A 23,387-nucleotide genomic window follows, 5' to 3' on the forward strand; every position below is an offset into this window, starting at 1 on the left:
AGACTGAATGTCAACCTTGTGATGGCAATAAACCCTTCTTCCTGTCTAAGTGGCTATTGTCCAAATATTTTATCATAATAATTGGCAAAATAACAAAGGCAGCTTTCCTAACGATCGTCATGTGACCTTCCACCCCTCCAAGACGGAGTGTTGATGCAAGCACAGTGGACTTTCCTACCCCATCATCCCCAAAGACACCCCAATTTCGTATAGTGCAAGTAAGTTTTGGGGGGGTTGGCTTTTGGATTTTTGTTTGTTTTGTTTTTGATAGCACAACTTTGTTTCAGCTCTGTAACCTCTCCACTCGGAGTGCAGCCCCCAAAGCCTATTCTATGAAGACATCCCCACCCCAAACTACTACTGGAACTGAATTCCCAGAAATAAAAGGCTGGATTCCAGCGCCCTATGGTTGAACGTAACTAGCCAATTGGGAACTGTGCAATTTTCCTTGGAAGTAGAGGGTGGACTTGGAGCATGAGTCACAAGGCACAGACACAATCCAGTTTCATTCCCTGGAAATCGGTTGTCTTTTCTCTTGTCAGGGTCTCATTCCTCAGGAAGTGGTGAGAGAAGAGACCTAGTGAGGAAGCAGCACTGGGGGAGGGGACGGGAGAACCGCTTGCTCTCTTCCCTAGGACACGGATCCCACCATGTCTGCATAGACCAGCACAAGAACATTCCCTCACTTGGTTTTCTGCACAGCCCTGTCAAGACCCCTGGATGGTAGGCAGAGCAGAACAAAGAAACAGCTTTCATGATGGCAAGCCTTGACCAGAGGTCTGGGGAGTGGGACAGACTTGTGTGGCAATGCGACCTGACATCTCTTTATTCTTAAAGGGGCGCTTTCTGACCCAGTCTCATCCCCTGTGGGTTGGAGGAGGACATTTGTCATTCCCAGCCCTCTGAGCACACTCTGATATCCTCAGCCATAACTAAATAATCTTCAGAATGAATGCCTGAAGCGGTTCGCTGATTCCCTAGCCTGCGCCCCAGAGCGTTTCCACCCACTACCCCTAAAATGGAAGAGTATTATTTGCAAAGGAGGTGACATTTTGGGGCTGACTCCATCTGAGACAGGGCCTACCTTTCCCAAAACGAATCTCCTTCACCTGGCATCTAGTTCTCCCTAATTTCTCTGCTCAGAACTTTGCAGGCAAAAGGAATGTTCTTTGACAAAGCTTCCTGACAACACCCACCGGCGCCTGCAGCTGCCTGCCTCTTCACCGGGCAGCGCTGTAGAAACCCTGTGACCCTTCTTCCAGGTCACCTTCTCCCACAACTACAGACAGACCGAAGCAGAAGAAGAGACCCATGAAAGAACTCTTAGAAGACCAAAGTCTTTTCATCCTTTTGAATGAAGATGGCTCTTAGAAGTGGCGGGATGTAATTTGAAAGAGGAGACAGGTGGGTGGATAGAAAGAAGAAGAGACATTCCTTGGCCTCCCATCTCCCGGTGGGAGCCTTGGATCTGAGATATTTGTGTGCTGAGAGTCCTTCTCCCTCTTAATATCATGGTCTTTCATCTTCTTTTTTCCCCTTTCTCCTCTGCTTCCTGGCTTTTATACTTCCCTCCCTCTATGTGCAGGGGAATAACTGCACAGTCCCAGGGAATGTGAGGATAGGATTCATGGCCTGAGGCAGAGGATGGGGAAGAGCAAAGTCCAGATGGCAGCCAAGACCTTCCAGCCCTCTGGCAGTAATCTCAAGTACATGTCACGGTTTTGAGACCCATTCGCCAAAAAGTCAGTATGATTTCCCATTTTCAAAGACTGGTCCCAAGCCTCTCCTAGGATCATTGAATAATGTTTGAACCAGAAGGTGCATTTTCTGTGTCCCAGTTAGCGATTTCCTTCACTGTCTGGATAAGAGAAGAGAGGTGACTTGCAGAATGCTATACACAGCTCCACAGAATCACAGTACCACAGCCCCTGCTTTCCAGCCCACAGTGTTGAATGCCGGCCCCTCTCTCTCCCTTGGCTATTTTCCCATACTAGACCAAAGGCACAGATTTGGCCTGACTTGTGTTCTACAGATTGAGAAATGAGCACAGGAAGACCTTCATCTCTGTCCACTCTCTTCTAGGATGGAGCATACGCTCTAAGTATCTAATTCCTGCCCACTCCTCAGTATAAATTGAAATTACTTTCTGTGAAAATGTCCTGTAGTGTCTCATGTTGGCAGTGGTTGCTTCCACCTTAGAATTTCACCCCATGTCCACTCAAGGCTATTTATGTTGTTCTCTTGTAGTAGCTAATCTCCTCTAGTGTGGAGTAACTACATCCATGTCCCAAAACATGCCACACTCTGCTGACAGAGTCTCCATGCCTGAGACTGTGATTACATCTAATCATAACTATTTCATTGTGCCATCTATTTGGAAAACAACAAACAAACAACAAACCATGGAGTTTCTGTGTTTCACAGATTTAGTTTGCAAGGTGTTTTTGTTTTGTTTTTTTGTTTTTAAAGAAGCACAACAAACCTCGATTTTTGACTAAGATTAAGTAAGGAGACACAGTCAAGGGTGGGGAAAGGGATGATTTAGACAGTAAAGTGTTCGTCTTGCAAGACTGAGGACCTGAGTTTGATCCCCACAGAATGTAGCACAAAATAGATAAAATAAACAATAAATAAAAATTTTAAAAGCTGGATGTGGTGTTCTGTACCTGCAATCTGCATAACCTACCTAACAATTCCCAGGTCAATAAGAGATCCTGTTTCAAAAACCAACCAACCAAACGACCAAACAAACAAAGTAAGTTAGACCTACAGAACAACAGCTGAAGTTGCCTGCTAATCTCTAAATCCATTCATACATATGTGCTTGTATACATGTGAACACACACACACACACACACACACACACACACACACACACAAAACATAACAACGAACTTGGAAAAGAATCTAATGTTAGAGCACAGTTAGTTATGGACACTTTCTTGGCATGTATAGCCTAACCCTAATGAAACATCTCCTCAAGGGATCACATGTAGTAGGTGACACCAAAGGCTGGTGGTAGGATGGGTCAGCCCTGAGTATAGGTTGTAAGAAGCCTATTATTCAGAAGTGATTTATGGTTCGTTCTGTCTTGTTGAAATAGGATTTCATATATCCCAGACTGGCTCTCAACTGACTGTGTAGCTCATGATGACACCAAGTTCTTCATAGTCCTGCATCCATATTCCAAGAGCGGGAGTACAGGAGTGTGTCACCATGCACAACTGGAAGTGATCTAAAATGAGATAATTTTTTATTATTATCCAACCGTCTCATCTTTTTTTCTCAGAATAAATGTATCTAAGTATTTGCAGAATACAATCGGAATTATGACATGTCTGCGAAGGTATTTTAGTGAAAATTTTAGTTGTCAAAACTTGGAATGCTGCTACACTAGACCCCAAAGGAAAACAGAGACATCAGGAGTGTTGTAATTTGGAGGACTCTCCTGGGAAATGGGATTTTTAAAAATGAATCACTATCGATCGTGGAGACACATGATTATTCAAATTCTCTTTGGAAAATTCCTATTTGCAAACCTGTTGCTTTAAGTGAAAGAAAATTTTTAGAAATTAGTTTATTGAACATTCTCCAATTGCTCACACATGGAGAGAGCTTGTGAAAAAAGCCATCCTGGCCATCAACTGAATACCCTAAAAAGTGTGATTTTGACAGCCAATAATTAACACATTTACCAATATTAAGGTATAAACGTAAATCTATAATAACATGGTTTTGAAACAGGACGATATGCAAGTATGAGTTTTTCCCTTTAAAAATAGACTGAGAGACTGGGAAGCTGAATCAGTAATGCGCACGCTGTGCGAGCTGTGTGAGCATCAGGACCTGAGTGCTTTCCCCGTGCCCATTAAACCGCAAGTGTGGGGGTGTGCATCTGTGATCTTAGCAATGGGGAAACAGACAGGAGGACCTTTGGGTTCAATGGTCAGCCAGCCTCATCAGTGAGCCCCCAGTGAGAGGCTATCTCAAAAACCAAGGTGTTTGGTTCCTGAGGAATGAATGGTACTGAATGTAGGCCTCTGGCCATGCCATATGCACCCATATGTCTACAAACATAGTAACACATACATACAAAATACATTGATAAGAAAGTTCTGGTAGTATCACATGCCTGTAATCTCAGTCCCCCAAGAGTCTGAGGCAGAAGGATCATGATGAGTTCCAACCAGCATCTGCCTTAAATACAATGAACAAACAAAAATTAATGAAAATTTAAAAAACACGACTTTTCTTTTTTTCTGATTTATTATATTTATTTATTTTACTGCCCTGACTTTTTTAGATGACATTTGCTAGAAGAAGCAAATCATGGCTTTCTAGCCAATAATAATACTTTTTAAAAGTTGCGTCATTACTAGAAATAATTACACAAGACAGAGGAGAGGTTGAAAACTAGCTGCTTCCCATACAACGCTGGGTACTCCCCTGCTGTCGGATCCACTTTTCGACAAGAGCTCCAACACCCCCACAGAAGTTTGGAAACAAAGTTCAAATAAGGCCATCTCTCTGGCAAGGAGGTGTATTGCTTGAGGCTTTTTATTAAATTTTAAGTTCACTAGCTCTGGTCCTCATCCATTTTTCCTGAGTCTGAAATGAGAGAGACATTTTCTGTGCTTAGAATTTCCCGTCACACGGGAGACGATGTCTCCACATTGACACTATTGACATTTCAGGCCAAACCAATTTATTAGGAAGGCTGCCTTGAGCGTCATAGAATGTTCAGTTACGTCCCTGGTGTTTACCCACTAAATACCGGTAGTGCTTCCCCATGTCTGAGACAATAGGATTTCCCATCAATCACCCAGTTGAAACCCACTATATGAAACTGAGTTCTAGCATTGTTTTGCTGACATGGTTTTCTTCCACAATTGTTGAAGTTGGCTGGTGCTCCAACCGTGGCTGAGCACTCCCTCTGCTCTATCCCTTCCTTCTCCTGAGTCCCCCAAACTAGAAATAACTACTTCTATTCACAAAAGATAACACACATGGAGAGGACGTAAGGTTAGTATGACAGACACTAGGTCAAGAATTGTGTGTAACCCCTCAGTTGTAGGGGCAAAAAACTCTCTTCCGACCACCTATGCTTGGTTTCCTCTTTGTTTCAGTCTCTCAAAACTTAATTGTCCAATTATAGGTATTTTCTTCCTTTCTAAATTAAAATAGGTTCTTCCAGTCAACACAGTCCCTCTGAAGATCAACTCAAAGGACAAATGTTCGTGATCTTTCCCTCTCCTCAGCTTCTTTCTCAAGGTTGAATAATGGGGTCAGATGTAACTTGTCAGTCCTACGGTAGTGAGGGGTGGAGTTTCAAGGCACATATTGGCCTGAGGGCTGTGCTAATTTCTGGGATATTTGAGGCCGAGTTCATGGTGTTCATCGGTTCCTTGGATTTTCATGGATCTTCCCAGACGTGGTCTCTGGGAGTAGGATCTCTGCATCCTGAAGTCACCTTATTGATCACCCAGCCTGTTCTTGTCCTTCATTTCCTCCAGCTTCTGTGTTCCCCTTTATCAGCTGGAATCTGTATATGTTAGCATACAGGGCTTCAAGCCAACTTATCTGGATGGTTTCCAGCCCTTAGCCTGCTGCCTTGGAGCTTTCTTGTTGGTTAGCCTGGATGGACCAAGGACTCTCTTTAGCTCAGGTGTAAGTGATTCTACTTCCTTACCCATGTGGTCCCCATTCATCATCATTTCTCCCTTCTAGTTGTTCTAAACCTCCTCAGAACTACATACACCACCATCACCCCTTTCCCTGTTGGGGAAAGCAATAGGGAATTGTTTTATATTTTTATTCTGAGAGGTCTCCCTGTACAGACCTGGATGACCTGGAACTCACGATGCTCCTGCCTCTACCTCCCAAATGCTGGAAACACAGCACCACGCAGCACCATGTTTTTCTCTCTATTCTACTCTCTTTCTTTGTTGTGATAAAACACTCTAACTAAGAACAATTTAGGGAAGGAAAGAGTTTATTTGACTTATACTTCTTGGTCTTGGTACATGATTGAGAAATTTGGAGCAGAACTCAAGCAGGAACTTGAGGCAGAAACCATTGGAGAAATACTGCTTGCTGGTTCGTGCTACCCACTTGTTGGCTAGTTTTTCTGATTATAACCCAGGATGACATGCCTAAGGAATGGGGCTGCCCACAGTGGGCTGGGCTCCCCTACACCTGTCAAAAAATCAAGATAATCCTTCACAGGCCAATCTGATCTGGGCACTCCCTCAGCTGAGACGCCTCTCTTAGGTGATTCTAGGCTATGTAAAGTTGACACCTGTAGTATTAAGTAGGACACTCCCTTAACTGTTTATCTAATGTACGTAACTTTTCCCTCCTTTCCAGTGGCAATATGGTGGAAGGGATAGCAGGTTTAACAAAACATTGATGTCCATTTCAGAAACACTCGTAGAGTCAGAGCAAGGGTTCATGGTCAGGTGATGGGAAGAATTCTGTGAAAATAAAAAGCATGTTCCAAATTATCTTTAGACTTCCGCCAACTGTCCTCCCACACGGAAATAATCTGTTGCCCTTGAAAAGCCAAACCCACCCTCAGAGAGAATGTGGCTTGAGCTTTGAAAAATGCCTTGATTTTCTGAGTTGTCCTTTCTCTTCTTTCCCTCCTTATTCCATGTCATCAGCCTTCTCTCTGGATTGGTTTCCTGTGTGGATTGTCCCTGGCAGGAAGCCCTTGGGTGAGCAGAGGGCTTGCTGACTGCCTTCCATCTTTTCTGGGGAAGCCAGACTGATACAGCTGTGCTGGCGACCAGCTTTTCCAAGGAGGGTCGCCAAGCATGTGGGGCCTCTCCAGAGAGAGCTCAGACAGCATTCCCTCATGGAAAAACCATTCAAGTGTGATTCTTCAGAACCACCCGAGAAGGCCAGGGCAGACTTCAGGATTCTTTTCCAGATACAGGAACCTCCAAAGCAACTCCCCAATGGCTTGGTCAGCAGTTGCTTTTTGGAAATTCAGATCCTTTAACCTGTTCAGGGCCAACTATTCATTCCTGGTAGCACCCCAAATGTATGCTACATGCATGTGATACACACATGCATGGGCAAACCTCCCCTCGGACTTGGTTTAGAACCCTGGATTTGTATAATGGAACTTCTTCTGCCACACAGACTAAAATAACTTTGGAATCCCTTTCGGGGTGGATTTTAATTAGGAAAGACATAGCACTTAAATTATGCTTATTACTTTCAGTTGCGCGTACAGGCTGCAGATTAGGAAAAGACCACAGGAGTCACGTGAACTATATTTTTTTAATGGGATGGATCTGCTTGGGGAAACTCTCTACTTCATGCCAGAACCCTAGCTAAGGTCATCACAGTATCTTACTTAGTTAAGAGGAGAGTTTGAGCGACCAAACTAGTTGGGAAGTAAACATTTTAGGAGAGAGCAGGAGCCAGGATGCATCTGTTACGGTGCCTGGCTGTTAGCAATGCAGACAGAATGGGGCCCACGTGTAACTAAATGAATTGTGAGTGTGGTGGAGCGATTTGTAGAATCAGATGCATACGAAGCGTGTGTGTGTGTGTGTGTGTGTGTGTGTGTGTGTGTGTGTGTGTGGTGGGGAGAGAGAGAGAGAGAGAGAGAGAGAGAGAGGAGAGAGGGAGGGAGGCGCCAAACTCTGACCCCAGACTTCCTTTTTTTCTTTTTTTTTTTTTTTTCGGAGCTGGGGACCGAACCCAGGGCCTTGCGCTTCCTAGGCAAGCGCTCTACCACTGAGCTAAATCCCCAACCCCCCAGACTTCACTTTTGAGCCACTTGGAGTGCACAGTTCCACTTGCCAATGAATAGCTATCATTTTGCTCAGGCTTAAAATCTGGAATACACCTTTTCCAATTCCTTTCTTCTGCTGTTCTTTCCCAAATCTTAATTAAAATAATGAAGCCACCTGACTTCTTTGTATCTCTCTCTCTCTCTCTCTCTCTCTGTGTGTGTGTGTGTGTGTGTGTGTGTGTGTGTGTGTGTGTGTGTACGCATGCATACATGTGGAAGTGAGAGATCAACGCTGGGTGTCTCCCTCAATTGCTTTCCACGTTATTATTTTTTTAATCAGGTCTCTCACGGAACACCCGGAGCTTGCTGGAGTAGCTAGACTGGCTGGCCACCAAGCCTCGGGATCTTCCTGTCTCAGCCTCCTCAGGGCTGGAACTGCAGGTTTGTGGCCCATGCCTAGCTTTTAAATGGGTGCCCGAGGTTGGAACTCTGGTCCTCACATCTGTGGTCCGAGCACCTTACCAACTGAACTGTGTCACCAGCCCCCAACCTTGCATTTCTTTAACACTCTATAACGATAACTGCAGCATCGGCTTGGCTCTCTAAGGATCGTAGACGGTTACACGTTCAGCCATTTTTCCCTTCTCTGTGTTTCTGCTAAAGACCAGTGGGGCCTCAGATGTATCCCATGCCCTTCGGTGTAATCACTCAGCGAGTGTTAATTAAACATCTCCTGCCAGCTAGTCTGTATTCTAGATGATAGGGAAGCTGCAGCCACTGGGCAGGGCAGACAGGTAAGGGAACGAACAGGGTTGTTTCAGATTATAATAGAAACTGTGGACTGAAAGAGAGCAGAGCTTAAGAACTATGATGGTGATGACCGATGGGGTGTACAGTGGGGTCAGGGTGCGAGGGGATGTAGACAGGCAGAAGAGCCTCTCCGGAAGAAAGTCTCTTAACTGAGTCTTGATCATGCGTACATCTGAGGAAAGAGGAGAGAGAGTTAACGATGACAGCAGGCGGAAAGACCTTTGAGGTGGGGATGGACAGGTCAGTGGGCGTCTGGGCTTGGTGGGATGTAGATGGGTCCAGGCCCACGGACACAGAGGAAAACATGCAAGTGGCTACAGGGCATGCTACGAAGCTTGGGTTTCCGTCTAGAAGCAATGGAAATCGTTGGGAAGTTTTAGCAGAGGGGAGGCTCGCTCTGGTTTGCATTTTAAACCAGCCCTCTGGCTGCCATATGGGGAAAGAGTTATAAAGAGGTGTGTGTGCAAGTTAAGTGGAATATTCCATGATGGTAGCCTGGGCTACAGGTAGGGACGTTATGAAAAGGTCTGGATCCGATGGGTAGGTTTGAGAACAGAAACTGGTGCTGAAGCCCACTGAACCATCTGTCCCAGACCGAGTATGTGCCAGTGTAACTGTGCTTCAATCCCCTTCCCCCACCAACACTGCTTTCTGCAGGGTGACCTAGTCAATGGGGACTACTAATGTCCCCCCTGGAACTAGAGACACATGGCATGAGCCATTATCCTGCATCAGCATCAGTGGGGTCTACTTTCCTGGAATGCTGGTCACAGAACAGGACATAGGAGGCCAGGCAAGCCCAGGGTGGGGGGTGGGGGGGAAGAGGTGACTGATGGGAAAGAAGAGGCCCACTTCCGTCAAAGATCAACAGTGTTGCTGGAAGTGCAAGGAAAGAGGTCGGGGACAAAAGGTGCTGGGCAGGACAAGGCCAATGACTTAGACTTTTAGATGAACTTGGCAGAGGCAGACAGTGGGGGAAGAAGGCCAGGGGGTGTCAGGAAGCATGCCTCCTGCAGTGAGACCCTGTGGCAAAGGCCTCAAAATCCCCTTTTCCCAACAATTTGATTAGAATTTTCAAACATTTCTAGAAGTCCTGTATTCCCCATAAGTCCTGTGGGCACCATCATCCTTCTGCCAATATATATATATTGAAAGGCATCACTAATATATCATGTTGTCTTATATATTACATCCTATTGGGATGCTCTCTCTGTAGGTCTCTCTTCTCCATGGGAGAATGGGCTCCTTGAAAAGGCTTCCTTGCTTTTGCAGCCTTGGGTCATCCCCAAGAACCTTGTTTGCAATCATCAACCCATAAAATACCACTCAGTAGTTGCCATACAACATTCCTGAAGAGCCAAAGATTGTTCTTGGTTATTAATCTCTCTTGGTTACTGTTGCTTTCAAGAAAAACGATGATGATACTCAGAAACCCTTTCCTCAGGAAGAACACATGTCGGAAGAGAATGTTTCCTTCCATGGATGCAGAAGAGAATGTTTCCTTCCACAGATGGTAGCGTGTACTTATGATCCCATCACTCAGAAGGCTGAGGCAGGGGATATCAAGTTTGAGGCCAGCCTAGGGTGTATTGGAAGAATCTTTCTCACAATGGATGGCAATTAATCCAGAAACCCATTACTGACCAGGGTATAAAGAATATGAAACCATAGAGTGCCGACCCTAAATGGAACATCTCCAAGGCTCAGAGGGTCATCTCGGAAGAGGGAGCAGAAAGATTGAAAGATCCCAAGAGGCAGTAGATGGCTACAAGGAAAGAATGTTTTCTAGATACTACAGGACAGTTGCACGTATGAACTCAAGGTGATTGTGACAGTACACACAAGACCACTGCAACCTCAAGCCAGAAGAAATCCCGACATAGAGAGAGGAGGTGGTCACCAAGTCCCATCTCTAACTGAGGAGCATTTGATAACTGCTAGGAGAAGAAGCGACTGTTTCATTTAAAGGTTGTGACCCCCTGGTTGGTCCATCATGCTTTAGGGCAGACCCCATATCCAAGAGTGTTTGGGGAACAAAAATTGGAATGGATAAGTTTCAAAGAAAGATAAGAGAGAAGAGAAGACAAAAAGTGAAGTTGGTGGGAGGCTTAGGATCTGGTAAGAGTTGGAAATGATCAAAATACACTGTTTGAAATTCTCAAGGAAATGGTAAATACAAGTTGAAAAATAATTTCAACTTGTATTTAAAGCCTCTGTCTCCTCATACATGGACTATTTATTTACACTGTCCTAACATCATTGAGTTCTGCTGCCTTTTGGGGGTCATTTCTTTCTAAATTGTTGCTATTATGAGTCGCAGATAAGTGAAATTCTTGTAACAGAAATTGGCAGGTTCCTTCTGTGAATAATATGATACTTAAGATAGTTCTCTTCGCTAGCAAGTCAAATTATTAAAATATGAAATGTCAAAATAATTAAACACACAGGATCTCTATGTGAGCACCTGTCCCCATGTAGGGGAGAGCAGATGTCCACATGTGTTTGCAGGGAAAAGGCTTGGGTGCTGTGTCTCCAGTTTCACCCACCTTATTTTGAGACAAGGCTTCTCACTGGCCCTGCACTCACCATGAAGGGTAGAGTGGCTATCGATGGAGCCCCAGAGTCCACCTGCCTTCACCTCTCAAGCACCGGATTCTTACAGATTTTTTTCATGAGTTCTGAGACTGAACTCAAATTCTCATGCTTACAAAGCAAGCATTTTTCCACTGAAATCTCAGACCTGTACATTATATTTTTAATCTTTCATAGCCGGCTAACATTGAATACCAAAAACCAGAAGTGACTTATTCAAGGCGTATATAAATATATATCTCTTCAGAACTCAGCTAGCCAGACGCTCCAATCCCTTCTCCCCTCTATCCTCTATGACTTCTGATGAGACGACACAGGTCATACTCACTGAGGATTCAAAGATAACAGTCAGAGCTCTACCAAGAACCAGTCCTTGAGCCGGTTCTTAGGCAATGACTGAGATAAGGGCTCCTACCCTGAGCTGTTGTAACCTGTCCTGTATGTCAGTCCTGGGCACGTGAGCCCAAAGGATGCTGACGTCCTGAAAACGAGTGACTATTCACTCCCCTGTCCCCAGGAGCAAGGGCATAATGCTAAGTGTTGTATTTAAGTATTCACGCCCAACTGAGATTACTAATTTAGCTTATTTTAACCTTCTAGACACCAAGAGCTCCAAGCAGCAGCTCTGTGTCCTTGCAACAGAATTGGTTTAAGACAAAGTCCCAAGGGGAAGGAAGACTTGAATGATCTTCAGCCCTGCCTTCCTGGTCCAGAATAGAAGGTAGCAGATCCTGTGAAGTTTATGCCACGTTCTTTCTGCTGAGAGAGAGAGAGAGAGAGAGAGAGAGAGGAGGGGGGGGGGGAAGATAGAGGAGAAGAGGATGGAGAGAGAGAGAGAGATCTCAAAGAACTGAGGATTGAAAATGAAAACGGAAGGAGGACAGAGTCTGAAAGCTGGTGGGAACGGTAAGAAGAGCACTGTTGTTCCCTACAGCGGTGAGGTCTTTAGAGCCTGAAAGACACAGCCTCAGTTGCTCAGACTGATCGCTTGTCCTCCAGCAGCTCCGGAAATGGGCTGGGCAAAGGAGCAGAGACCTCTTCCAGCCATTTCCCAGTTCCCGTCTCCACTTGTTGACCGGGCACATTTTGGTGAAGGATCCTCAGAAGCTCAGAAACCCATCAGCTAGGAAGTGATACCAGCCCTTGCTCATATTGGCTTGTGGGGCTTAGGAGCTCGGTGACAGCACGTGGGTTACAATGAACAATGATTCCTGTCCCTTTCCCAAATCAAATTTTACCTAGGCAATGATTCAAGATTTTTGCACCAGGGATCTTTCTTTAAAAATTAATAGGGGTTGGGGATTTAGCTCAGTGGTAGAGCGCTTGCCTAGGAAGCGCAAGGCCCTGGGTTCGATCCCCAGCTCCGAAAAAAAAAGAACCAAAAAAAATAAAAATAAAAATAAAAATTAATAAAGACGATGGATTTCCTCTCTGAAATCTACCCAGAAGCCCAGAATCCTGTCTTATGTAGAAGCACGGTTCCTGAAGATATGATTTGCTAAGCAAAGGTCAAACTGAATTGGAGTGGGGTCTGAATTCGGTGGCTGCTGTCCTTGGAGGAACGGGAGAGGACGCACAGACAAAGCACCAAGAGTTCAGGGTGGAGAATCCAGGGATGATGGAGACAGAAGCTAGTGACACAGGGATAGCCCATGGGATGCCAGGGCTTGCTGTGAAGCCACCAGAGGTCAGAAAGAGATCAGGAAGGAGCCTCAGCTTCAGAGAGTAAAGAGGACCACTCTGGAACTCTAATCTCTAGAAGGATGAGCTTTCCTTGTCTTAGGTACCAGTTGAAGTATTTTATTCCACCAGCCCTAGGAACTTGGTCTTAACTGTTCTCTACAGACTACTCAGGGAAAACAAAGTGTCCGTAGTTTTCTGAACATATCTTTGGTCCCAGGCACCACACTTTTATCCCGGGACTCCCTATCTCCTTTGCTCTAGTCCTTCTCGGGTTCAGGGCCTCCTTCACCTTTAGGCTCCCTGGTAGCTTATGTTTGCTGGAACTTCCATGACCCCTTCTCTCCCAGGCTGGTCAAATACTCTTGCTCTATGCTCACAGAGACTTTTCCTGTATTGTCATTGCTACATTCACCTTGTCTGTTGATCAAGCTAGGATGCTCATGGAGGTGTCCTGTCTGAGCCCCAGAGTTGACAGACTACCTTGCTTCTACAGGACAGTTAAAACGTGACTCATAGACAACGGGCCTATTAAAGACAAGGCAGATCTGCTATAGTAGGCCAGTAGTGAGAGCTCCATTGGCTGTATAGCTGGTTGTGACCAGTGCAGCACTAGGACTCATACACATGTCAATCAGATTGTGCAAAGGCCCCTGGGTGGGTCCCTATAGCTATTTCATATGTGATTTATTGACTGTGGAATGAGACCAATTTTCTCCCTCCTATCTCTTCTCCTGATCACAGCTCATGCTCTGGAACAACTGTGTTCTTCCGAAGCGTTGGCCCTTGCTCTGATGGAGGCTACCCGTGTCGCCTATGCCATCTGAACATTACAACCTTACTCTTCATCTGCAGACCCAGGATCTAGAAATCGACATTCCAATCCCCTCTGTGAGGTACCACAGAGGAAACGAACAAAATGATGTGGGTGTCCTGTTAAGGGGATGCCTTCCCCCACCCCTACCCAACTCTTTGAGTTCTTCCAAGCTTCTTTTTGCACCGTGACTATATCTCTACTGGTTAGAACCAAGTAGAAAGCATGGCTCCTCTCTCTTTCCTCTCGTTATTTTCTTCTTTCAAGAGGCGCTCGTCCTCAGTCCCGAACAAAGGAAACTTGTTTTACAAAACAATAAAGGACAGCTAACTTTCCACTAAGCATTGCCATTAAGTACCAGATGTCCAGTAGGGAAAAGCAGCTGTTTGGACACTGCTCCTGGGGCCTCCCTTCTCCCCGGGGCCTCATACCACATCCTGGGCCTTTGAGACTGAAGGGAGCTTCTCCGCCATTGCGTCTGGCCATGTACTTTAAAACACCTGCTCAATGTGTGGGACCCTACAGACCCTGACGCACTTGTTTCTTATAGAAAGATTCCTTTCCCTTCTCAGGCTCTCTAGGCTTCTAGAACTCTCTCATACTCAGCCTAATTCGGCTCCGAGGTTACCTCTTCATTGCTTTTATTCTTAGATTGGGTTTTTCCTCTGTGCTTGAAGTCGAGGACAGATAACATTTGTGCGTGTTCCACGTGCTACCGTGTCTTAAGTGTCGGGACCAGGAATAGCTAGGTTTCTTCTTCCGAACTTCTCTGCCTTTATCTCGGCACCGTGAGTGAGTCATCCAACCAACCATATTTCCTTTGCTTTATTGCCTTGGATGTTCAGAAGCGCCAGAGGCGGGGGTGTCCCTGACCCCACCCTTGCATATTTGCCGAATCCCTCGGTGCAATCCAAAATTCTAATCTCACCTCTACTAACCCTTCACTTGTTTTTGTCTCTGCTTTTCTTCCGTCTCGATCCTGACCATTAAATGAAATTATTTATTTGGGTGGCTTTCTCTTCGGGCCAGTAAGCTCTAATCCTGGCTTAAGGTAAATAGCATTAAACAAGTGAGATGTATAGTATATAAAACTCTGTAATTCTCCCAATACTTCTGCCGCCAACAAGGAAGCTGGGGCTTTGTTTGTTGTTTATTTTGCTTGCTTGACCCAAACCTTGACAGTGCTGGGAAGCCCGACTCTTAATTGAGAAAAAAAAAAAGTCTCCATAGGATTGACCTGTAGGCACGTCCTTAGGACATTTTCTTAATTACTGATTGGTTAGGAGGGCCCAGTCCATTGTGGGTGTGGCCACCCTGTCAGGTGATTCTAGGGTGTTTACCAAAGCAGGCTGAGCAAGCCTTGGGGGTGCAAGCTAGTAAACAGCACTCTTCTACAGCTTCTCTATCATTGACTCTTGCCTTCAGGTTCCTGCCCTGTGTGAGTTTCTGTCCTGACATCCCTTCAGGATGGAATGTGATGTGGAAAGTGTAAGCCGAAAGAAACCCTCTCCTCCCCAGCGGTTGCTTTTAGTCACGGTGTTTTATCACGGCAATGGAAACCGTACGGGAGACAGGGGTTACCTAACATTTTTAAGACCCCCCAAAGCTCACTCCAGTAGGCGTTGGCACTTACATTGTGGGAATGCTTAGGAAGAATCTGGGCTTGTGCTGAGTGTCACGTGTGGATTATCTCATTTGTCATCATCACATCACAACAACGCTGCGAAATTGAGGCTCAGAGAGACCAAACCGCTTGCCCAAGCTAACGCTGAGTCTGCCATGCAAACACACGCGGCCTGGACTTGAATCGCCAGACTCTTTGCAGCCTTCCCAGTGTATCATAGAGAGATGCTTACAGACACAAGACTCAAATGACTCATTAAGTGTCCTCTGGCTTCTTTTGAATGCCCAGCTGCATAGCTAGCTATCACCAAGTTTTATCATCTAAAAACTGCTATGGCTGTCTGGCTAGGAATAGGTATTTCTGAGTTTCACAGTTCTCCATGAAACAGATGGATTTAAAAAAAAAAAAGTCTGTGTGCGGCACTGGATTTTGAAATGCCAGCTTGAGCACCGGCAGAGAGGAAGATCACCCAGCATCTAGGGTGAAAAAAGAAAAGCCTGTGGGAACGGCGGCTCTGCTCGTTGGCGCCACCTACCAGTGAATGTTGGTAATTGCTTACAGAAAGAAAATGAAATTCCCAAAGTATAACTTCTTGGTCTTGGGTGTCGAGCGTTGCCTGCTTATCTTTTCCTCTCCTACAAATCTTCAAGGAGAGGCGCCTCTATTTTAGAAATTAGAAATCTAGAGTTCACAGGCAACTTGCCAAATAATTTGACCCCAACCTGTGCTCTTGGAACCTTTATACCAGTTCTCAAAAGTACTATTTCTTGTTATCCTGTGCTTTCTGCCTCCTCTTGCATTTGGACTCACAGATACGCCACACTTCATTGAAACCATGGTGAGACTGTAAGAAAGTTTACAGCAGTGGGGAATCCACAGGCTGGAGCTCTCTACCCCCACAGTGTTGCCCAACTCTTGGGGCTGGGCTTCTGGCTAAGGTAGAATCTTAGAAGCTCACACGGATGGATGGAGAAATGGCAACTCCTTCTTATGATAAGGACCATTCTTTACCGATTAGATGCTGGCCTGGAGCACACTAGAGCACTCTGAATGAGGTTAGGAGCTCCGGTGAGCTGTGTGGCATGTTAGCTTACCGAAATGACTAGTGCTATCCGACAATTTGACAGCATCTAGGATCACCTGGGAGATGGGCCTCTGGGCACGTGTGTCAGGATTACCTTGATTGAGACAATTAAGGTGGAAAGACCCGTTCCCTTCAGGTGGCATGGTTTCCTGTCTGGGACCTCAGACTCGGTAAGCAGGAGGAAAGGGCTGAGCATCGGGGAGCATGCACCCATTGTTCTGTGTCTCTTGGTTGTAGACATGGCGATGAGGCGTAACCAGCTGCTTCACGCTCCTGTTGCTATGGTTTCTGTACTGGGGTGGGTTAAACTCTTGAACTGCAGGCCAGAATAAATCCGGTCTCTCTTAAGTAGATTCTCTCAGTGTGTTCATCAGGAAAAGCAACTAGGACATCTACCTCACCCCCATTCCTCGATTTCCAACATCACGATAGCCACACAGAAGCCTCACAAAACCTCAGTGGCTTTGAAAATTGATGTCCAGCAGCCCAGGGAGAGCAGAGCACATGTGCATGGTCACCCAGACTCTAACTGCAGGGTCTGATGCTTATTTGACCTATCTGGGAGCTCCCTCAAGATTTCTAGGCCTAGATTATTGTCTTAAATAAAAACCAGTGGTAAGTTTAGTATATAAATAGGTTTCATTATGATGTATATCATAATATATACCATGACGAATATATATAATGATATATACCATAACATATATAATGATATAGCATAATGAATATATAATGATGTATATATCACAATATAATGATTATATATCACAATATAATGAATATATAATGATGTATATATCACAATATATATCATAATGAATATACGATATCATTGTTCTTTGCTCTCGTTTATGCTTCCCCCACGTTGCCCAGTCCCTTCTCCTCACTCCTCCTGGTCCTCTTCTTTTCCTAAATGGTAGCATCCTTTCTACTTCCATGTTGGATGGATGGATGGATGGATGGATGGATGGATGGATGGATGGATGGATAGGTAGATATAGTATGAGTGCATATGTGTATATATGTAAATCCAGATTTCATATCTGAGAAAATAAACCATGATATTTGCCTTTCTTTCTCCCAATTCCTCTCTTGTTCTTTCTGCCCCTCTCTCTCCGTCCTCAAAGTTTTTCTTTACTTCCATGTCATATGCGGATCTGGCGGGCATTGTCCTGCCACGTGTATCCAAGTATAGATTCCACGCAGGAGAGAAAGCGTGTCAAATTTGTTGAGTCTGGTTTATTCTACTTAGCATCACGGCCTCCAAATCCTTCGTTTGTTTTAAAACAAATGGGGTGAGTTTAGTCTTCTCAATGAAACCCTACTGTGTATATAGACTGCATTTTCTTTATCCACTCATCTGTTGGTGGACATCTAGGCTGGCCCCAGAGCTTGACTACTGTGAATAGCGCAGCCACAAACCTGGCTGTGCAAGCTTCTCTGGTCGATGCTGCCTGGGGTACTTATTTTCATAGCGGCTGGCTGCCCCAGTTTGTATATCCACTGACAGTGTGTGAGGGGTCATCTTTCTACATATCCTCCCTGACGTTTGCTACTGTTCGTTTTCTTGATGGTGCTTTTCTGACAAATGCGAAATAGAACTTCGATATGGTTTTGTGAGTTTTTAATTTTATAAATACATTTTAATATATATTAATATGTAATTACATCACTTCTTCCCTTTTCTCCCTCTAACCCTTTCTATGTATTCTCCTTTTTTCCTCTCAAATTCATGGTGTGTGTGTGTGTGTGTGTGTGTGTGTGTGTGTGACAGATATATATAGATATAGATATAGATAGATAGATAGATAGATAGATAGAGAATACATGTGTAAGTATGCAGATGAAACCCGATAAGTCCATTTAATAAGTCCATTGCTTGTATATGATTTGAGGATTGACCATCTGGAATTGAATAGACAATCACAAGGCTCATCCTTGGAAGTAATTAAGTCTTTAGCTGCCTACAGTTCTTTGTCTAGGGCTGGGACTTTGTGAGATTCCCCCCTTTGCACATTAGCATGTCTATGGGTGTTGCCATGGTTCAGGTCTTTTTTAGGAAGTCATATCGTTGAAATATCGTGGGTGTAGCTTCTCTCTCATTTTTTGGGAGACAATCTCACTGTAGACTTTCTGTTCCTCTAGCTCTAATACTCTTTCTGTCCCCTCTTCCTCCATGTTCCCTGACCCTAAGACACAGGGGTTGTATTATAGATGTATTCGTTGGGTCTGGCACCCTCTGATGATAAGTTATCTTTGCATTATGGCCAGTTGTGAGGTTTTCTTAATGGTCTTCATTCACTGCAAAGAGAGTCTCCTTTAGTGAGGGGTGAGAGCTGTGCTTATCTGTGGGTCTGAGGCTGCGTTTTGGAATATGCTTGGGCACCTAGTAAAGTGGAGGTAGTAGTAGGTTTTCCTCTAAGATCCTTGACCTCCCTGTGCAGCTTTCTGTTGCATTTGCCTTACAACAAAGGAGAGCGAACAGTTTTTCAAATATTTATTAGCAATTTGCAAGACCTCCTAGAACTGTCGGTTCCATTCATTTTCTCACTTTGGGATTGGATGACTCACTTGAAGTCTTTATAGATTCTATGCATTACCCTTGTCAGACGAATAGTTGGCTAATGTTGTAGCCCATTCCACGGGCTGCCCCTTCACTCTGCTGATTGTTTCCTTTGGCATGCAGAAGCCTTCTTTGGTTTTCCGTCCTTGCTGTGATTCTATGAGCTTTAGGGAATCCTTTCCCCACAGTCCTTACATGTGCCTGTGTGTTAGGGAGCCAGAGTTCACACGGTTCGATCTTACTCAGAACTCTGTTGATAGGAAAAGTGTAGGGCATCTGTTGGAAACAATCACGAGCAATGTTTAAAACTGAGGCTGCTTAAAGCAGAGGTCACCTTTGGGAAAGAGAAGATGCTGAGAAGACCTAATAGGAAAAACCCAAGACTAATGTGCTCTTGGGAGAGTTTGAAAAACTGGAGCATCTTTGTAGAGACCCAGAAGGCCGGGCTTGTGTGCAAAGGCCTAAGGTGTCCTGACTTCTTACCTTGACCTCCAGGCTCCACGTTAACAGGAGGTAAAGGCTAAAAAGACAGAGTTGTAAACTCTCTGCCAGGGCAGCGAAGGCAGACAAACCCCACAGAGAGGTCCTTGACTAAATTAATGAGTTTGTTAGTTTACCGGATTTAAGATCATTTCTATTTAGTCATTAGCAGACGGACCACTAAACTGAGCAGAGACTTCTCAGAAACAGTGCTAGAGAAGCAAACAATGACTCAATGATAACAAAGTCTCAAGAGCTGGTCACATCTGATTTCCACGATTGCCCTATCATACCAGGTAAATCATCCTGTTTTCAACAACATCAATAGCTAGGTAGGCATGGAAATGCAGAGCATGCCCTGCGTTCAGAGGACGAAGGGTTCCACGGAAATTGCCTGTGAGGAAACTCAGACTCCAAATCCGTTATCATCTCTATTCCCAAAGAAGGGAAATCCTAAGAACAAGGCTGGCTGCATGAAGACTCTTAATACAGGGCTGGAGGTCAGAAGGAAGGATCAATCGGGAGTTGTAGAGTTGAGAAGGATATAATAACGGATGGACAGAGAAGCCTGCAGCACAGGAGAGCTGGAGAGTGGGTCGACTGTGCTTATGTAGTCTGGGGGGAAGAAAATAACTAAGATAAACAGAGAGCATCAGAGACCCGTGAGACATCACCAAGCACACAACATGAATATATGTATGTATGCATATATGTGTATATATCAATAATGATATATCTAAAAGGAGAGGGGAGGAGATGTGCATATATATGTGTACATATGTATATATATATGTATGTACGTATGTGTGTGTATATATGAATAGTGACATATCTAAAAGGAGAGGGGAGGACTGTTGTTGTAAAATTATAAAAATGGGCTGTCGTTTACTCCCCCCCCCCAACTAGGTCCGGCACCGCAGTGCTCCAAGACATCTGATAGAAATCTTAATCTCAGTCAGCAAAGCCTCTCACCCGCTCTGCTCCATCCCATATAACACTGCCGATGGCCTCTCTCTGAGCCTGGCAACAATCTCTCTACCCATCCATGCCAGATCTATACATCTCAATTCCAGGGCGGCTTAGTGTCCCAGCTGCCACATACTCTCTTCAACTTAATTCACCACAAGAAAGAACAGACAGCCCGATAACCTCTGATCCAACTGATAAGATATAATTGCCCACCTAGACATACAAAGCCCTGTACACATCCATCCCTTAAGAACGTTCATAACAACCTGTAAATACACAGAGTGGGATCTCAATGTCAGCCTCCATGTTCTCTCTGCGGCTTCCTCTGCCTCCCTGTTCAGTCTCCTCCTCTTCCCTCAACCTTTTCTCCCGCCCACCCTTCCTTCTCGTCCAATGACAGGCCTTGTTCTATCTTGTACTGCCTTCCCCTGTGTAACGACGTCATCCCACAGAGGACAAAGGAAACTTTGAAGAACTAGTAACGGAGGAATGAAGGTATGTCTCGGTCATAAAGCATGTGGTGACAAACATCTAAAATTTAATGATAAATACCGAGCCAGGCGCAGAGAGTCCTGCCTACGATCCCGGCCCTTAGGAGGCAGAGGCCGTAAGACGCTGTGTTTATCATGGCCGCCGCGCCAGCTACTGTGCCAGTTACTTTCTCACGGTTGGAACAAAGCACTTGAAATTAATGACGCATTGATGTCCTTTCCTTGGAGTCCTGGGGGTTGAATTTAGGGCCCTGCGTGTGCTAGACAAGTCCTCTACTACTGAGTCATAACCCCACCCGACCTCACAAAGCGACTTAAAAGGAAGAACGGTTTGTCTTTCCCGATTGCGTGGTATGGGTGGCTCTGCTCACTGTCTGCTCTCCCCTCAGCAGCCATCCCATACCCGTGGCCTCTCTGTATCATCATTGCTGCCTCATACCTTGTGCTATCAGGGGCTGTCTGCAGGGATCTTATCCCCATCACACTCTGTCTGACCTTATGTCTGTGAGTCAAAAGGTGACCTGTCAGTTCTCCTACTCTACCCCATGGGACCTGACGATCAAACTCGGGCTGCGAGACTGAGCGGCAAACACTCTTGCCCACAGAGTCATCCTAGCAGACACCAAATGGTTTTGAAAGCCAAATATTAATTTCTCAAGTCTCCGTGGATGACTAATGGTGGGAAAAGCTTAAGGATTGTCTTTCTGTCTACATTTGTAAAAATAAACAGACAAAACCAAAACAACAGTCCATAAAAATCACTGCTTCAGTCAGGACCGGGAAACCGCCAGTGGTACTGACAGAAAGCAAACCAGGATGTTGATGACTGAATGACCGTAAGCCGGCAGTGACTTTTGTTTTTAGAGAAAACTTAGGGAAGGAGCTTTATTGGACCTGGATGACTTGGTAAGGTTTGTTTAATATGAGGCAGTCGACTCGAGGTTAGTTCCATCATCAGAGGGAGAAGGATAATCATGCCTGCCACGACTGCCACATGAGGGTCTCTGCAGTTGTAAGGAGACAGGTTATGCGAGACATTCAGTGTCTGTCTACTTTTCTTGTATCCAGTCTCTGACGGGTATAGCTATCACTAAGTAAGCATTTATTAAACAACTAAATAAACTGGAGTCTGGAATCTGAGATATTTGGGGGATAAACCGCAGGGATGTTATTATGCGAAAAGTCTGCCTGTAGTCATGTTAACAGATACCTTTTGGGTAAAGTATGGAAACATGGTCGGATTTTTGGAGTGGGATTATATATGGATGATTTGCCCCAAGTAGGCAAAGAAGTTTAGAATCTACAGAACACCAAGTCTAAGAGGTTTGAAGTCCAGTGTGAGTTTGAGTCTCGCTTTACTACACTTGCATGTGTGTGTGCGTGAGTACATGTGTGTGTGCATGTGTGCGTGCATGCTCCTATTTGTGTCATGCATGCATGCATGTACATGTGTGTATGTATGTGTGGTTATGTGTAGGATTAGATTTGAAGCCTACTTTTAGTAAGGGTTCTCAAATGCTTCTACTCCCTTCTAGCCCTCTGTCCAGAAGTAGGAGAGAAAAGATGGACAAGGGAGTATGGACCCGTTTAGAAGTAGTTTCTTGTGTGTGGGGGGGCAACTGAATCTCTGCTTGTCAGGATCCCAGCAGTCCAGGTCAGTAATGTGAGGGTAGCTAACAAGAATCAGCAGTGGTGCCATTATCCAGCAGAAACAGCCAGGCCTCCTCTGAATCAGCACAAGTCAACAGGAACAAACAGGAGGACCAGCCGGGATGCCAGGAGGAGGTCTCTGCTTTGCCGCTGTCAATGAAGTGAAGAACAGTGAAGATGAAAATTTGAGACCACTGAAGCCTTGCAAAGCTAGCTATGTAAGCCCAGCATTAGTGTCCACTGAGTCCTATTTATACTCTCTCCAAACAGCACGTGTCCTCCCATGGGACTTGTCTCAGCAAAACACCACTGAGTCTATCTTAAAAACACCGTTGAGTCCTTATCATCTGTCATATCCAGAAACTTCCACTTCAGGCATGTGGTATCCAACACACAAACTGTCATTTAATGTTAGCTTACCAATGATGCTCCCATCATTCATTCCTTCCTCCTTTTGTTCTAACTCTGCATAGGCAGCCGGAGACACTTGTCATCCACCTCTCCTCATTCTCACAGAAGCTAGGATACCCTTGCAGAACAAGTTACTGTACTCACTGGTTTTGTGTGTCAACTTGACACAAGCTAGAGTTATCAATAAAAGGGCCTCCCTTGAGGAAATGGCTCCATGAGATCCAACTATAAGGCATTTTCTCAATTAGTGATCAACGGTAGGAGGGTCCAGTCCCTTGTGGGTGGTGCCATCCCTGGGCTGGTGGTCCTGGGTTCTGTAAGAAAGCAAGCTGGGCAAGCCAGGGGAAACAAACCAGTAAGTAACATCCCTCCATGGTCTCTGCATCAGCTCCTGCTTCCTGACCTGTGTAAGTTCCAGTCCTGACTTCCTTTGGTGATGAACAGCAATGTGGAAGTGTAATGTTCCTCCCCA

This window comes from Rattus rattus, chromosome 9 (assembly GCF_011064425.1).
Source record: "Rattus rattus isolate New Zealand chromosome 9, Rrattus_CSIRO_v1, whole genome shotgun sequence".
Lineage (NCBI taxonomy): Eukaryota > Metazoa > Chordata > Mammalia > Rodentia > Muridae > Rattus > Rattus rattus.